We start from the raw sequence: 19,054 nt of genomic DNA, 5'->3' as shown, positions 1-19,054 counted from the left end.
CAGAAGTGGCAATGTCCCAAGCTTCTTGTGCTGGAGGCTATAGGTCCTGGCTGTTTACCTGGTGCTGTACTGGTGCTGCCCAGGGCACCCTCATGCCTAGTGCTGCACTGAGGGGTGAGGTAGGGTAGAGATTACAGGAGTCTGTCAGCTTACCTGGTGTTGCCCTTAGGCAAATGGAGGGGTCCCACTGTTGGTGTCTGCCCACGTGCTGAACCACTTTGGGGATTAAAGGATTAGATCTGATAGAGTACTTGAAGAACAATAATGTACAGGAGGCAGCAACAACAAGGAAAAATCCATACAAATAGCTGAGAAAAGAATGAAAGTAAAAAGGAAATGAGAAAGCAAAAGATATACCCAACTGAATGCAGAATTCCAGAGATAGCAAGGAAAGATAAAGTTTTCTTAAATAAACAACACAAAGAAATAGATTAAAACAATGGAATAGGAAAGACAAGAAATCTCTTCAAGAAAATTAGAAATATCAAGGGAATGTTCCATGCAAAAATGGGCATAATAAAAGAAAAAATAGATAACAATCTCAGATATGCAGATGATACTACTCTGATGGCAGGAATCGAAACAAGAATTAAGCAGCCACTTGAGTGTATGTAGCACCAATGTGATATTCACAGTGCTTACAGCAGTCATAAATATGGTGGCACAATTCTGAATCATGAAATACAACAGATAGACCAAAACATTTTTTCAGACACTAGAAAGTCAAATCCCAACACCAGAAAGCCAAATCCATCATAGTAACAAAGAAACTCATCACAGTAACCAAGAAGTCTAGACACATTATGAGGCCTTCCCACAAACAAACAAACCCTCACAAGCCTCACTGTCTGCCTTTCTCTTTCTCTCAGTTCTGACTGCTCTCTGACCCATTTCTTTTCAGCTTTTCTCTAGCTCCACCTCTTCCTAATCCACTTTTCTTGTGCCACCCTTTCCTGTTCTACCTGGTCACTGAGTTCCTCCCATCACAGGCTCCATGTGACTCAGACTTCCATGTGACCCAGGCAGGTCTCATGGGCCTATTAATGGATGGGAAAGATCTTCCCATTAAGAAAGAAAATTACATTAACAATAAGCAAAAATACATCATCAATGTAGTGTAAAAGCTGACTTGAAGCTTAACATTAAAAACAACAACCATCAAAAGCCTAAGATCATGGCATCTAGTCCCATTACTTTTTGGTAAATAGGAGGAAAAGAAATGGAAACAGAGCTAGATTTTATATTCTTGAGCTCAAAGATCACTGCAGAAAATGACTGAAGACATGAAATTAAACAAGGGTAACACCAAAGAGTGTTCAAAGTATGGAATAATTGTGCTGATCTCACATGCCAGCAAGGTTATGTTTAACATTATGCAAGCTGGGCTTCAGCAATATGTGAACCAAGAATTACCAGAAGTGAAGGTTAATTTATGAAGAAGCAGAGGAACTAGAGACCAAATTGTTGAAATTCGCAGGATTATGAAGAAAGTCAGGGATTTCTAGGAAAAAATCCACTTTTGTTTCATTGACTACACCAAAATTTTTGACTATGTAGAGTACAACAAATTGTGGCAAGTTCTCTGAGTGCTAGATTATTTTACTTGTCTCCTGAGGAACATGTACATGAGTCAAGAAGCAATAGGTAGAACTGAATACAGAACAGCTAGTTGGTTTGAGATTGGAAAAGAAGTACTACAAAGCTGTATATTGTCATCTTTGATTTGATTTATATGCAGAGTGCATCATGCAAAATATCAGGCTAGAGACATCAACAACTAGGTTGCCAGGAGAAATATCAACAGTTTCAGACATGTAGATGATGCTACTCTGATGGCAGGAATTGAACAAGAACTAAGAGCTTTCTTGAGTGTAAAAACTGACTTCAAGTTTAAAGTAAAAAAAAAAACACCCAAAAATATAAGATCATGGAATCTGGTCCCATTATTTTCTGGCAAATAGAAGAAAAAGAATTGGAAGCAGTGTCAGATTTTTATTCTTAGGTTCAAAGATCACTGCAGGCAGTGACTGCATGAAATTAAAAGTCACTTGTTCCTTGAAGGAAAGCTATGACAAATCTAGATAGCACACTAAAAAAGCAGAGAAATGATTTTGCTGACAAGGGTCAGTATAGTCAAAATTATGGTTTTTCAAATAGTAATGTATGACTGAGAACACCGGACTATATAAGGAGAGCTGAGCATTGCAGAACTGATGCTTTTGAATTGTGGTGTTCGAGAAGATTTTGAGAGTCCCTTGGATAGCAATAACATCAAATAAGTCAATGCTTAAAGAAATTAATTCTTACCAGTCATTGGAAGGACAAATGCTGAAGCTTAAGCTTAAATACTTTGACCACATAATGAGAAGAGAATGGAAAAGATCCTGGTGTTGGAAAAGTTTGAAGGAAAAGGGAAAAGGGGATGACAGAGGATGAGATGGAAAGAGTATTATGTAAGCAATGAATATAAGCTTGGACAAATTTGGGGAGTTGGTGGAGGATGAAAGGGCCTGGTGTGCTATGGTTCATGGGGTCATGAAGTCAGACATGACTGAACTATTGAACAATAATGTGTAGTCTTTCTATAACTGGCATTTGGTGGGGAAAGACTTTGGGGCCCTCTTCCCTGGGAATATAATCAGGAGCTCAGCTTAATCTTAAAAATTATTTCCACTGGACTAAAAATTTGAGTTAGGGGTGGATAAATAAAATCTTCACCAAGTATGCTTTTTTCTGAGAATAAAGTGACCAGCCTTGTGAAACCAATTTTCTGCTTCACCTCCTAGTACAAATCAAAATTTCCTTTTGAAAACTGTGGGTAGTAGACACTCTAGAAGTATCTATCCATGCCTTCCTGCAAGCTATATCTAGATCAAGTCATGAGGATACACATATCCATATACTTCACTTACATATAAAAGTATTCAGAAGGTTGTTAAAGTAGATACAAATTTTTTTTTTTTGTTAAATCATCAAAGAAATTATTTTAGGTCCATTTAAATTGCAGAAAGATGAATAACTCATTAATTAAGAAGTGAGTTAAAGAAGAAAAAGCTATGGTTGTATCTGCTAATAAGAATGGAAAACAAGTAGAAATAGGAATATCAAATGCCAAAAAAATTTTTTTTCCTGACATTACTTCAAATTTCAGTGCTGGCAATAAATTGGAGCAACTAAGCAAGACTAAAAACTTTTTATTAGGCTATTATTTTTGGCTGGCTAATTTAGCTGTTTTGTTGAGAATGGCATTTCCCCAAAGTTGTTCTGTTCAATATCCTTCAAGTCAGCATTGGCTTACTTCCACATGCAGCAGGAAGAATATGCAAAGCATTTAGGAAAGGGAATAAGCAGTGACAGAGTCCCTAATATGTGCCAGGCACTATGCTGAGCACTTTACAAATGCTCTCTCATTTGATCCTGAATGGTAGGTGCTATTATTAACCCTATTTTAGCATTGAGGAAACTGAGGCAAACAGAGGTTAGTGACTTTGCCTCCTTTTAGGAATCAAAGTCTTGATGCCCACGGCTACACAGCTAGTAAGTGTCTGAGGATGGATTTGAACTCAGGTCTTCTTCACTCCAGGTCCTCTACAATTTAGTTGCCTCTACAATTAATATCTGTCTATTTATCTTTGTCTCTGTCTATCTAATATAAACAATCTTGGGAGGTAGATGATATTATTTCATTTTGCAGTTGAGGAACCTGGGGCAAACAGACATTAAGTGACCTGCCACACGGGTAGTAGTAAGTAAGGCCACATTTGAAGTCAGGTCTTTCTGTCTCCATGCCTGGAGTTCTCTATCCACCTTAATAGTAGTGTGGAATAGTAGTAGTAGCTTTAATTGTAGCTTGAAGAACGTACTAGAAAGGGAATAATATTGGCCTATGAAATTGCAAACTTGTTGAATACTGAAACCATATCTCATTCAACTTGCTCATGAACTTAGAGCATCATATAACAAATTTATTATAAGTAATTAAAATTGAGTGTAGTAGGTGCTTAATAAAAATTTATGGAATGAATGAGCTAATGGTTTATGAAGGGACACATGCCACTTTCCAAACTCTATAGGATTTGATTTGTAGATAGCTATTTTCATATAAATTAGATTTTGGTTACTGGAATATAAAAATGATGTGCACTATTTTGGTTTATTTGTGAAAATTACTACTTACTACCACAATCACAGGAGTCTTCGCATTAATTGGCACCAACTGAAAAATATTTATTAAGTGTCTAGTATGTTCCAGACACTGTCAGGCACTGCAGATAACAGAATAGAAATGAAACAGTCCCTGTGCTCAAGTAGCTTGCATTTTATTGGTGCAGACAACTCTACATCAATAATTATATGCAAAATAAACACAAGGTAATTAGAGGAGATCATTTTGGGTGTAAAGGCATAACAGGACAGATTTCCTGTACAGTACATTGTTTAAGCAAGGTTTTGAAGAAAACAAGGCATTTTAAAAGTTGGAGGTGAAATGAGAATACGTTCCAGCTGTGGGGGATAGCCAAAATAAAGCCATGTATGTAGGAGATGGAGTGATATGTGTGAGAAACTGAAAGGCCAAAGGCTAAATCATAGAGTACAGGAAGGGGAATGATGTATAATAAGGTTGGAAAGTAGGTTGGGACCAGGTTTTAAAGAGCTTTAAAAGCTAAACAGAGGAACTCTTATTTAATCCTGGAGAAAATAGGGAACCACTGTAGTTTATTGAGAACTAGACATGATCAGATCTGCCCTTTAGGAAAATCACTTAGCTGTGTGGTTGAGTCAGAGGGGAGAGACATGAGGCAGGGAGACCAATGAGGAGGTTATCATGATAGTTCGGGTGAGAGATTAGGAAGGCATGAACTAAGATGGTGGTCATGTGAGAAGACAGAAATGGACAAATGCAAGAGATGCAATAGAAGTAGAAATGGTAAGGTTTTACAAAATGGTGTAATTTGAGATATATGAAGTGAAAGAGATGGAAATGTTTAGGATAATACTGAGTTTTCAAATCTGGGCGACTAGGAAGGTGGTGTTATAATCCATAAAAATAGGGAAGTTTGGAAGGGAATGGATTTGAGTGAAAGATAATCAGTACAGTTTTGAAAATAGTGGGTTTGAGATATCCCTGGGACATCTCAGGTGAAAAGTAGGAGATATGTTACTGGGGTGTAGGAGATTAGGGCTCTATATGTATGTTGATATTGTTCAGTTGTTTCAGTGATGACCAACTTTATACGACCCCATTTGGGGCTTTCTTGGAAAAGAAATTGAAGTAGTTTGCCATTTCCTTCATCAGCTGATTTTACAGATGAGGAAAATGAGGCAAACAGAGTTAAGTGACTGACCCAAGCTCACACAGCTAGTAGGTATCTGAGGCTAGATTAGAACTCAGATCAAGTCTTCCTTACTCCAGACTGTGTCTTCTATCCATTGTGCCACATAACTGCCCCTGCATCTGTATAGACATGATAATTAAACTCATGGAAGCTGATAAGGTCACCAAGTAAAAGAGTATAGTAAGAGAAGGTATAGAGTTACAGAACAGACCCTGAGTAGAGAGTGATATGGATGAACCACAAAAGAGGACAGGAAAGGAGCAGTCAGACAGTGAGGGAAACCAAGAGAGAATAGGGTTAAAGAAACCTGGAGAGGAGAGAGTATACTACAATTGAGAATAGTCAACAATGCCAACATGTGTCAAGAAAAATTAAGATTGAGAAAAGGTTCTAATATTTGGCAATTAAAACATTATCAATAACTTTGGAGAGAGCTATATATACTAACTAGATATTAGGTAGTATGTTGAACTAAGAAAGTGGGAACACATTTTGGGGGCTTATAAAATAACTAGATTTTAGTCAATCTAATGCAAAATCCACTAAGCTTATGAAAAATGGTTCCAATTTACAAAGAGGTTTTTGACAAAGCTCTTCTCCCTCTAGAAAAGTGCAGATGTCTTATTCGGGGACATGTGAGGAGGAGGGTAGAGAATGATAAAGGAAAAAAAGTTAAGAATCTACCCTGCTCTTCTAATGCGTTTTGATAGGTCAAATAAATAAATCTCTATGAAGATTCCTGTGGGCAAAAGAAATATATGGGCTGAAGCAACCTTCTTCAGAATACAAGTCGACATGTTAGAAGAGAAGTTTTAATAAAATAACTAGATAATATATGATTAAAAATGATAGACCACTTCTTAAAAAAAAAATCAACAGGTGACAGAGTTAAATGTTTCAGACTCCACACTTAATGTCATATGACCCAATTCAAGATCTTAGTTTTTTTATGTTACTCTTCAAGCTAACTTTTATACCCTCCTCTTTAATCCTTATCAAGAGGTTTGACTTCTGTAGCTCTTTGTATTTGAAGATCTTTCTCCCAGGTCACTTGCAGAATGTGTTGTTTCTGAATTGAATTGTTAACTTTAGCACTGTGTGCCCTGGAGTTTGATGCCTGGGATATTCTTTCTGGACTAGCAGTGTAGAGTGCTGCCATATTTCTATTTTCCCAACCTTGGCGCATTTCTGCCATTTGAAGTTTGGATTTTACAGCACTAGGAAGCGTCCAGAAATAAAGTGTGGAGCTGAACACTATTAACAAACCTACACATGTGTCTTGCCTGTTTCCTCCTCTCCTCCACTCTGTTGTGGAGCTTGTTGAAGCACAGGACACTGGGGAGGTGATGGTTATCAAGGCCCCAGCAAATTTCTGCAATTTGGAGTTTGAATCATTGTGGCTTTGCAAAGAGGCAGCCTGGGTGGGTCAGAGGTTAGGGTTTAGTATTCTGTTGCAAGGTCAGGTTGACTAGTGCAGCCTTCTTACAGGGAGTGTGGCGGAAAATGGGGAGTGGGGCAGGGAAGGAACATAAGTGAACATGAGTTAGGCATTGGTTCAAGGATCTTTTAGCTTCTTTGGATTTTTCCTGTCCTGGACCATGGAGACAGTCAAAACTGTTTTGTCTCCAAGGAACAATTTCTGCTTTGAAGAGCCTGGGAGGATCACAGAAAATACCTAGTCTTCCATCTTGTGATTCACATGGCTTGGGAAATCCAACCCCTCCCCATCTTTTTGTCCCCAGAAAAATTGCTGTGTAGGCATGTCTCTTTCATTTTATATTTATGAATCTGATTTTTATTTACCTGAGTAATTTACATGTATCCCTATTTAATTTGTTGGTTGAGCTTTAAATTCTTTTTTATCTTTGTTAAAAGGGAAAACTGAAATTGAAAAGTATGCAGCAGATAAAGAAATTATTGTAGTTATATAAAAACAAAGAAAGACATTAACCAAGTTTATTTTAAAAAAGTAAAATAAGCGGAGGAGTTTGGACTTAATTCTGATAGCAAACATCTATAGATTATTGAGCAGGAGAATAACATTATGATATTTTAAACAACATTTTATTTTTATTTATTATATTATATTTAATATACATATTTATATATTATATTGTATTTAACAATATTTTTAAAAAATTAATGGTCAGTGGTTTGCAGAAAGAAGTGACAGTAGAGAGAGACTGGATTCAGGAAGAAATGACTAATCATTTCTACTCTGTGCTGTTCACTTCTCTTAAATCCCTAACTCCCTTTTTATTTCACTGATTGTGCCCTGCTAAGCCTCAGGCTGGTGTTACTCCTACCATTCACCACTTTAGTTTCTACATAGGTGTGGAGAAAATCACACATTCATTCTAACTGGGTCTTCTATAAACTGATGTTACAGAAGCTCATCTGGGTCCTCAGTGGTGCTAGTCAGTCCTTCTATACCTTCCTCATCATTTCACTACTTCACTCTCCACAGCAGCTCTTCCCAACATTTTCATCTTTCCTTAATCTTCTCATGGCTGTCTCTACCCCCATCCTTTCAACTGACTACATTTTTTCATATTTTGCAGAAAATAAATGAGGCCATTTGCCATGAACTCACTCTTCCTCAACTCATATCACTCGTATATCTTCTACCATTACTTTTCCTTCATCCTGTCTCACATCGTGAAGTGACTTTACTCATTATCAAGGCTGATTCCTGTACTCAACAATTCCATTCCATTCTGTCTCCTCCAATGGATTACTCCCCTCTATTGTTGCCACTCTCGCTTATTTTAAATTTTTCCTTGTCTATTGGTTGCTCTTTCTTCTGCCTACAAACAAGCCCATTTTTCCTCCATTGTCAATAAGCCTCATTTGATCCTTCCATCTCTGCTAACCTATATTTCTCCTACCCTTTGTGGCTAAACTCCTTGAAAGGCCATCCCTAATAAGTGCCTCTATTTCCTCTCTACTTCCTCTCAACTCCTTACAATCCAGCTTTTGACTCATCATTTCACCAAAACTGTTCTCTCTAAAGCTTCCTATGCTCCCTTAATTGCCAAATCCAATGATCTTTCCAATCCTCATTTTCTTTGACCTGTTTGCAGCCTTTGACACTGTTGATCACTCTTTCCTTTCTGTACTTTTGGGACTTTACTCTCTCCTGGATCTCTTCCTTCCTATCTGATCTCTCCTTTTCCTTTGTGAGATCCTCATCCAGATCATGTCTTCTAACAGTAGATATTCCGAAGGGTTTCATTCTGGGTCTTCTTATCTTTTCTCTATTTCCACAATTTCACTTGATGATTTCAGTTCCCATGGATTCAGTTGCCCTCTCTATGATGATGATTTCAAATCTGCCTTTCCTATCCTAACCTCTCCTCTCATATCTCCAGATGCCTTTAAGATATCTTGAATTGTTTGTCCAATGGACATTTCAAACTCAACATGTGCAAAATGGAACTCATTTTATTTCCCCCTTAAGTTTCCCAACCTTCCCTATTACTATAAAGGACAACACCATCCTCCCAGTCTCTCAGGCTTACAATGTAGTTTCATCCTCACCTCCTCACTATCTCTCACCTTAATCTATGTCAAGACCTGTCAGTTTTGCTTTTGCAGCATCTCTCAAATACATCTCCTTTTCTCCTCTGTCAGTGGAACCACTCTGGTGCAGCTCTTTATTGTACATCACCTCATCACTTTTTACCCGGACCACTACAATGTTGTTCTTTTTTTTTTTTTTTTAAGAGACTATTAACATCATGGGACGATGACTTGACTTGTGAATAAATTGGATTTAAATGAGGCAGAGTTGCACAACATCTCTTCCAGAGTCATTGAATTCGAGTGGCAAGACAAAAATCAGAATGACTGAAGATGACCCAGGATGCAGACAAAGTTCTAAGCCCTCCACAGCACCTACTTCAACCACCTTCATGGTCACTGGAACAAATTGTTCTCATCTGCCCATTCCACTGGTGGAAGTCTTCCCATGCTTAAAGTAGACATACCCCCCTGCTTCACCAATAGTTTTGAGGCCTGTCAATTACCTTCAACTTGGTTTAGCCCATCTGCGAAGAAGGTTTTACTTGGGTGTGACCACTATCCATGCTACAGCTTTTTGGAGTCACAGGTGAAAACTGAGTTACCGGTGGACACCAAAGGTAGATGAGCAGTCCTGAAAAGGGCTCAGCAAGCCCTCACACTGGACGAGCTAGTCCGCCCTTGAACATCCTATACCATTTTGATTGCAATATTGTAGTAACCTGCTAGTGCATCTACCTGCCTCAAGTCTCTTCTCAGTCCAATCCATCCTTCATTCAGTCACTAAATTGATTTTTCTAAAGTGAAAGTCCAATCATGTCACACACACCTTTCTATAACTCAATAAACTCAAACAGCTCCCAACGACCTTCAGGACCACATACGAAATCCTCTGTTTGGCATACAAAATTCATTACAACCTTTCCCCCTCCTACCTTTCCCATCTTCTTACACCTCACTCCCTGACATTTATTCTCTTTAGTGACTCTGGCCTCCTTACTACTCTACAAGCAAACACTCCATCTCTTAGATACCGATATTTTCTCTGTCAACCTGAAATAATCTCCCTCTTTATTTATATCTACCTATGGGCTTCCCTGGATTCCTTCAAGTCCCAACTAAAATCCCATCTTTTACAGGAAGCCTTTCCTAACTCCTCTTAATTCTACTGCCTTCCTTTGTCCTGTTTATCCTTTATATAACTTGTTCGTGCATATTTGTTTTCTTGTTGTCTTTCCCATTAAATTGTGAGCTTAACAATTAACACTTAACACAGTGCCTGGAACATAGTAGGCACTTAATAATTATTATTTATTGATTAGCAGACGACTGACATAAGCATCAAAGTGGTGAAGTCTAGATTAGTAAAATGATAACGGTAACGGAATGGAAAAGGTAAATTCAAGAGACATTTTAAAGGAAGAAAAAGTAGGACTTGGTAACATTAGAAATATTCAAGTATATAACAAACATACGTATATTATTTTATACACAAAAGAATATTTAGGTCCCAAAATAAGCTTTTTTCTCAAACAGTAAAGTCTCACTAATTACAGTAGGTCTGGACACAGTGTTATCAATACCATCAAATTATTGCAATAAATTGACTTACAAATAAAATTTATCAGGTCTTCCAAAAATCACACACAAAAAATCCTTACTTAAATATGTGAATGAAAGATCTTTTACTTAAGATTCCTTCCTAAAAGTATTTTTCTTTCTTAAAAACAGCTTAAACCTCATCTTGATGTTAAGATAATCAATAGACTTTTGTGACATAAATTATTTGGTAACCTCTAAATTTATAGATAACTATCTCATATTCAACCTTAAAACAAAAATAAATCTTTTAAATTGGAACTTATCAGAACAAAGTTGGTATAAATTATTTTTAAGTATCATAAACCAATCTCAAAAGTGCCATAAAAACAAAACAAAATCCTAAGTACCATTCCTCTCTATTCAAAAGGTGTTTGCAGTGGGAAGGAGATTCAGTTTTTCTAAATGAAGAAATGCCAAAAATGAAAAAGAATTTAGCATGATCGCAATAACAAAGTTTGACAGATCTTGAAAAATTTACTCAGTATCTCTTTCTTCCTTTTGTCTTCTCCTAGAGCACAAACTCATCCTGCTATAAAATATTATCACTAGAGATCAAGGAAATAATCACATTCTGTTATCTCACATAGATAGTGAATATGTGATAAGTGAATATGTGATAGTTCTTAAACCCCTAGAAAAACAGCACTGGTCAATTGCGGTAAACCTTCAGATTAACATACATACATACATAGTCAGTTGGATGGAACCTGTGGGAGACCACAGTTGAACAGAGCAAGCTAGAGACGAGAGAGTCAGGAAACCAGACAGAAGTTTAATTTCAAAGTGAGGGAAACGGCTTGCAAGCAAGGACATATGTCAGTTCCCCGACCCTAGTTAATATTGGTGGTAACTATTATATTGCTTTGACCAGCACCAGATGTTCTCTGAGCTTGAATAAGCACTGGACAAGTACCCATGTTCTGGTCATGAAGCCCTGCTATGAATCAAACTTGTCTCATAGTTGCTGTTACCCCTCACTGTCAGGGCTACAGCTCCCTTCACAGCCACTGGTATAAGTACTGAGATCTTCTCACACTGCCTTGGATCCCCCTACTAGGGACAGGGTTTTTATATATTTATACACACACACACACACATATACAAACATACACACATATATATATACATGTGTGTATGTATGTGTATTTATATGCATGTATGTATATTCACTCTACATCAAAAGAAGGCTTGAAAATTAAACCCTCATTTTGTGTAAGGATTATTTGTATCTCATTTACTCAGTAGGAATTCCACAACACAGTACACTCATGCACAGGATTGATAAAAATTTATGACTAGATGGTTCCAAGAATCCTTGTGGTTCTATAAAAGACTTTCCAAAGTACTTTATTTGTGCTTTTTCCTACAATCATTAATTTTACTTTTAAAAATACCTATGAAAATGCTTGATAGATTTTTAACAATATAACAATGACCTCAAATAGTTTAGTTCACAATCTCATAATTTGTGAAACTTCTTCTTAAATATAGGCAAAATTTGGAAGTTTATAAGTTCTTAAATTACAGTACTTCAGAATATTGCAGCATGTGGTCAACAGGACTGAAAAATGACCTAACAGTTTTCTAACCAATTTTTTTTACCTTGATTTAATAGTGCAATTCTTAATCTACCAATACCTATATTATAAAAGAATTTGCTTTCGTAACAACATAGCTGATACGATAGTTTACCAAATTTCACATTCTGATAAAATTCAGAAATATAACAATACCATAAATAGTATCACGTATTAAAAACTTGAAATAAAACCTATTACCAATCGAGTGACCCCAGCTCAGTTGAATGTTTCCAAATTACCTCATGAGATGAAAACCAATCATCTCATCACCATCACATCTAAAAACCCATATAAAGTTATTAAGTATGCAGCAATTACATCTAACTAAAGGAATAATAATATTACCACAGTGTTTGCTCTTTGCCAAGCACTGTTTTAAAATCACTTTACAATCATGTGATCCTCACAAAGACCCTGAGAATTAGGTGCTATCATTATCCCTTTATATCACAGGAAACAGGTAAACAGAAATGCAGTGGCTTACTTGGGTCACACAGCTAATGAATTTCTTAAGGCCAAATAACAAATATCTTTTGTGTTAAGTTCCAATTTACCATAACTATCCTAATAGGAGAACACACTCAGACTCCATTCTTATTTACTTTAGGACAGATTTTGGTTTAAATCGAATTGAATCCAGCTTTATAATCACTAATGGTAACATTTCAATTTCCAAGGCCTATTACTCTTAGCCCTTCAAAAGAAAAAAAGATGATTATCCATAAAATCATATATTTCTTTAAAAAAAAAAAGGGCATGTGGTGACAGTTCCCAGTTCTGTGTAACCTTTTCTCTTACTTCCTTTGAGAGCTGCATCAATTCTCAATCCCTTGCCTCCTTTACCTAACTTGGAGATTTATCAGATAAGGAGCTGGCCTAAGTATTCTGTCAGATATGTGCTCAGAAAAGACATAGAAAGTTTCACAAACAGTTTGAGTTCACATCTGTTATCATTAGGCTAGCTTAAAGAGTGTTGGGCTAAAATATTATAAGATTCTAGTTGAATGGCAGGGGAGAGTGGTCAATTCCCATCAGAAACCTACAAAAGCTTTCACAGGAGTTAACAATACAAGGAAACATTTAAAATCTTACCATAGATCACCATAGCCAATATTTTTTTTAACCATATCCAATATTTGTGTGGTAAATGTTAGATTTAATATTGGCTTCCTACAGATTATTCTGAAAGGTAGGTGGATATGATGAACCAGACATTTGTGTAACCTTACTTGTAGACTAAAGCTAGTTAAAGACTGGTTTATAAAAATCTTTTCCTTTGCAATTTCTATTTTTTTAACTTAAATCAAATAACTGCACTTTAACCAAAGCATGGGGCTAGATCCTGATTTTTATTTTTTTCTTTATGACATATTTACTTCAGTCTTTTAACAATTAAATCCATAATCCAAAAGAAGTAAAAACTAATGAACTTTTCTAATAATATTTTTAAAACAACAAATTATCAAATTAATGCTGGGCACTTTTCTTTAACACATTACAAATAACATTACCTAGGGTAACTTGGCTTATTAACACACTTCCTGACCCATAGAGTGTAATGATGGATATTAAAATAATAAATTTCACTTGAAGTGAGACCAGAACAAATTCTATCATATCTGAATCTATTTCCCAAATAATATCATATAGAATCCTAATTTATAATTTCAGTGATTTAATATATTTTACACAAGGGCTATTTATTCCAAGCATTTCATATTATGGGATTCCTCTGTCAAAGATTTTAAAAGGGATAGTGACGGAGTATGGGCTGAGCCTATACCTTTATCGCTTACCCCCACAAAATTTGGGTCCCATTTGTCTACAGGCCCTGGAATTTCCACCTTGAACTCTCCTTGAATTCTCCCACTTGGTCAAGTCTCAGGAGTTCCTCTGAACCATCTACTCACTCCAGTAATCCTCTCAACTGGCCTTTCATTGTGTCCCATGCCTAATTTTCCAGTTCTTAGCCCTCCATTGTCTATTTCCCATCCTTGATCCTATCTAAACCCCATTCTCCCTTGACCTCATGGTCCGGGTTCCTAGTGTTCCCTGCCCTTCTCTGTTACCTCCCAGTCACCCCAACTCTGACCAGTCCCATCCAGATCTTTCCTAGACACCTTCTCCCAATCACCTCAGACTACTTGGCCTCTCCTAGATCCTTCCCAGTCTTTCTGTATATAAGATCCATCTTGCCTCCAAGCACTCAGATTCCTTAAGAGTCTGACCAATATTGTGGATTTTTAGAATCACACCCCTCTGACAGATGTCTAATAATCCCAAGAAGACTTGGGTTGAATTCATTTGAGGCAGGATCCCAGTGATGTGAATACAGACAGTGTCCTAAGGGTTAAAAATTATGTGAAGGGTTGTTTTTCCAGTACCTAGTGAGGCCCTTCCTGAGCTGGAGGGCATCCTAAAGTCTCTTCCCCTTATCTTGTCCTGGATAACCTTCCCTTGTCCTGGATGATAAAATTCTTATCTCCCTCATCCTGAGTCATAAAATTTCCCCTGTCTTCCTATAAAAACAAGGCCATGTCCCTCTGTCAATTGCTAGTCTTTCTTCCATGGCTAGCCAGCTGCTTTTGTGTCAATAAAGCTCTCTTTGGTTAAGAGAAAGTAGCCTAAGTGAATTCTTTCACACCTGACGGCTCTCCCAACCCTGACCTCAACACCAGCATCCCTAAACCTCAACAACAGTATGTAAAAGATTTAAATTATCACACTTAGGAACATGTGGCTCATCAGATTTCTTTTGTCCTCTTAGATTAGACCATCTGAAACTGAGGGGCTTGGAACATGTTGCCTGTGTCCTCCATTTTCATTCTCAATCCTGTTAACAGCTTACAAAAGGCTTGACTGCCTACTTAATGTGAGAGTTCTGTTATGTTGCCTAAAAAAAGTTTTCCAAATTAAAAAATCCTCCTTTCCTACTACTCTTTACCTTTCCAAATCTCAAGAAAGAGTTAACACTTAATAATTCCTAAGTAAAGAGAGTTATAGTTCTCTCATAATTTTCACCAAGATTACTTATATAAAGTTTTTACAATGGTAATATACACGTTAAACATAAATTACTGAAATTCTGAAGTGATTCTTTTAAGACTATGAGAAAAGCCCTGATCAAAGTGTCTTAAAAGACATAAAAGTTATTTTTAGCAGTTTTAAACATATAGCCCTGATGCCAGATATATTGGGGTGGGGGTGAGGTAAGGTGGGTATAGGAGATGACCCAGAAGCAAAGACAGTACCCTAGATTTAATTTAAACATAATCTACAAACTTTAACTTTGGGATTTAGTTACACCTGAATTCTTCTAACTTTGGAGTGATCAAAATATCCCTTTTGTCCAGCGGAAACTGAATTAGCCTTACTTGCTTAAAGCATGCTCTAAAGCTCCACCCAAAGGCGAAAGCAAAACAAAAACTTGGCATTTTTTACAGAGAGAGAAATCCCTTCTCTGATTCCACCTCCAAAATTGCAAACTTACAATCAAAGGATGGAAAGGAACTCTTTAAAATTAAAATTGTCCCTTTTAAAACATTATAGCTTAGGGGAGTCTCATCCTGCTTTGTCAGTTCCCCCCATCTAGCAAATGCAGGCCATGTCCTTAAGAGAAAGACAAAACACAGACAAAAACATACAGAAATCAAAGTTGAGATTAAAAACGACTTTACTTGTTTGGCAGAGCTTTCTACCCCTGCTTTCTTACTTGTCTGCTTCCTGATCTGCCCACAGCAGATTTCTTTTTATTCCTTTGACACACCTCTGCCTGAAAAATCCTAAGAATGGGGCTTCGCTCAGTCATCTTTGCAGGGTTTTAATCACACACAATCCTGAAAGATATCTCCCTTTACACAACACACACACACACACACACACACACACACACACACACACACACACACACAGAAAGAGAGACAGAAAGACAGACAGACAGACAGAGACAGAGCTTAATATATATGTAACCCCCAAATTTGAAAGCAAGTTTGTTGCTTTACAGATTCTCTCCCCAGGTAATGACCCAGATTTCCCCTTTTTTGAAACCCTATTCCTGCAAAAGAAAAATTCAGAATATATTGCTAGTACTTTGGGGTTTCATACTAATCCATTGGATCTTCATAAGCTGAAGTAAAAAATATCATGAATTTTCCAGGTACCTCCTTACTGTGTACACAGATTTCCCTCTTTTATCTCCATACAGCTTACTTCAGGGGATCTTTTTCAAGTAGATGCATATAATTGACTGTAATGCCCTCCTGTGAGAAAGAAAGTTAGAAAGCTACAGCCCAAAACCAAAACCAGACAGAACATATAAACTTAGCCAGTGAAAGTAATTACTGGTGAAAAAGAAAGGGAGATCACAGTCATTCTTAATAGAGAATTTCCAATGTAGAGAAACTGTCCATATGGTCCCAAGATATGGGGAGATTTTGTTAAGAATCTAGGGCAGGGATGGGGAACCTGAGGCTTGGAGGCCACATGTGACCTTCTAGTCCTCAAGCATGATCCTTTGGTTGGGATTTGTTCTGTAAAGTTTGGATTCAGTCAAAGGGTCACAATAGAGGACCTAAAGAGTCACATGTGGCCTCCAGGATGCAGGTTCTCCACCCCTGATCTAGGGTATAATGTTCTGGTCCCTTCTTCTAGGTCGCTATAACTGAAAGTTTGATAGTTATGATTTCTAGGTAATTAGCCATTTTATTAATTAAGCTAACATTTTAATACAAGGTCAGTGGCACTCTCAAATGCCAAAGACAATCATGGCAGGAGACTTTTGACTTATATGCCCTTGGAAGAGGGATATATCTGAGGATGGCAATCAGCTCTGATTGGCTAACAATTAATGAGAGAATGGATATTATGATGAGGGGCTGTCCCTGTTCTAATGAACTTTCATTATGTCTTTTACTTTTAAGTTAGTCCCAGTCTTGAGCAATCTATTCAAAGAATTGATCTCCACCCCTGAGTAGAGGACAATAACTTCCCTCTCTAGGCAAGATCTGAACAAAACTGTTAAAAAAGTTAATCCAACCTTATTATCTGTAATGTCCTTCAAGGGACTGAACTTTGAAATGAGGAACACAGAAAAAAAGGGGAAACTCTAGCTCTCCCCAAATCATTGGTTATTAATATTCATTTCTCTCAAAAGATTAATTGTCCTTCAAAAAAAGAACCCTGTGCTTCTCAAAGCAGAATCAGGCCCATTGCACTGCAAAATGATTTATTCATTATAGTAGTATATGTTCTAATTTAAGATTTACAAATACTGTCTCTTGAATTCATCTATTTGCCTTATTAGGCAAAGTATGAAGCACATCCACAGATATCTATGTTAATGTAATAAAAAAAAATAGTGACTTTACATTCCTAATCTAGATAGACAAACGGTTCCCCCCTTTAGTTTATAGTTCCCCTCTCTTTTTGTTTTTAAATCATGAATGCCACTTTGAGTCAACCAAGTTTTCTCTCTATTAGAAAGGAAAAATAAGTTACAATATTTCTTCCTAGCATAATTCTTGAAATTAATTATCAACAAAAATGCTCATTATCCAGTCTTTATGCTAGTGGACAGAGGTATTTTAAGCAAAACTTCTTAATCTAGTTGGACAAACAACTTTGTTAGTACCTTTATATTTCCAAAGGTGTAGCTTTCAAATTATTGTCCAAACGCAGATAGTGTTCAATGGAGTTTGAAAATGAAACATTCTTCCTAGAGTCACCAACTTCCTAGGAACCTATTCAGAGAACAGAATGTTCAGCACATTCAGCACCTGTTAGTCATTTGTTTAAATGTGTCATGAAAAGGAGAAAAATGACTTTCTTTTAGTCTCTGGAAATATACATGTATTCATCAAACAATTCTTTTGACCAAGATTAAAATTATTTTATTTTTTTAAAATTCCTTATTCATTTTAAACTTCAATAAGAAATGAGAAAAGAAAAAAAAATTACATGTACACAACAGAACATGAGAGGATTCAATGTAAAAGAAGAAATTTCTGTTTCAAGAAAATTTACATAATAAATACCACACATTGGTTTCAAAGCCACTCAACTTTTCTTTTCTTCCTTCTGGGTTTTCTTTTGTCCTCTTCTACGTACTTTTAACATTAATTTTTTTTCCTTCTTTCTCCCCTCCCACCGTAAAGAAGGCTACAATTAAATATGGATATACATATATACATACATACATAAATATTTATAAACACACATATAAACATACATATATACATACATATGTTTATATACATATTACATACACACACATATATGTAAAACTGTACTATGCATATTTCCAATTATTATCTTTCTCTGTATGTGGATAGCATCTTCCTTCACAGTTTGAAGTCTTTCCATGCTTTTCTAAATTAACAAGCTCATCATTTCCTGAACCAGAGCAATATTCCAACACAATTACATCCTATCTGAGAGATTGTGTATTAAAGTTTTCCCTCAGTTTTCACCATTCGCTTTTTTCTTGGCTACATTGGCTTTATTTATACAAAAATTTTATTTTAAAATAATCAAAATTATCCATTTTATACTTCAATAATGCTCTTGCCTTATAATGTAGTTTAAGATCTGACACTATTGAATCTTTTCCCTTTATATCATTTTTCCCTAGTTTCTTTAAAATTCCTGACCTTTTGTTGTTCCAAATTAACTTTATTATTTTTTTCCTAACTCAGTAAAATATATTTTTAGTTTTTTAGTTGGGATGGAATTGAATAAATTAGGTAAAACTGTTTTTTTTATTATTTTGTCTTTTCCTACCCATGAACCATAAATATTACTCCAATTATTTAAAGCTGACTATTTGTATAAAAGATATTTTACGTTTATGATCAGGTAGTTCCTGTGTCTATTTTGGCAGGTATACGCTCAAGTATTTCGTATTGTCTAGTTTAAATAGTCTAAAAGAATATTGTATAATATTGATGACACAGTGTAGTTTCCTTATTTTTCTCTTTTAATTAAATCTATTTTAGCTTTAATTTTATCTGAGATCAC

The 19,054-nt window shown here is 36.3% G+C and overlaps 1 long non-coding RNA gene across 1 annotated transcript in view; it reads right to left on the bottom strand.

Moving 5' to 3' along the window:
• Positions 1-19,054, bottom strand: part of LOC140506970 (uncharacterized) — a 115,974-nt gene that overhangs the window by 80,504 nt on the left and 16,416 nt on the right. The window contains exon 2 of the long non-coding RNA XR_011968173.1: positions 17,670-17,778. This is a non-coding gene — a long non-coding RNA (uncharacterized lncRNA). The remainder of the gene's footprint in view (positions 1-17,669; positions 17,779-19,054) is intronic.

Source organism: Notamacropus eugenii, chromosome 5, assembly GCF_028372415.1.
Source record: "Notamacropus eugenii isolate mMacEug1 chromosome 5, mMacEug1.pri_v2, whole genome shotgun sequence".
In the NCBI taxonomy this organism is placed as follows: domain Eukaryota; kingdom Metazoa; phylum Chordata; class Mammalia; order Diprotodontia; family Macropodidae; genus Notamacropus; species Notamacropus eugenii.
This window is presented reverse-complemented; position numbering and strand designations above follow the sequence as displayed.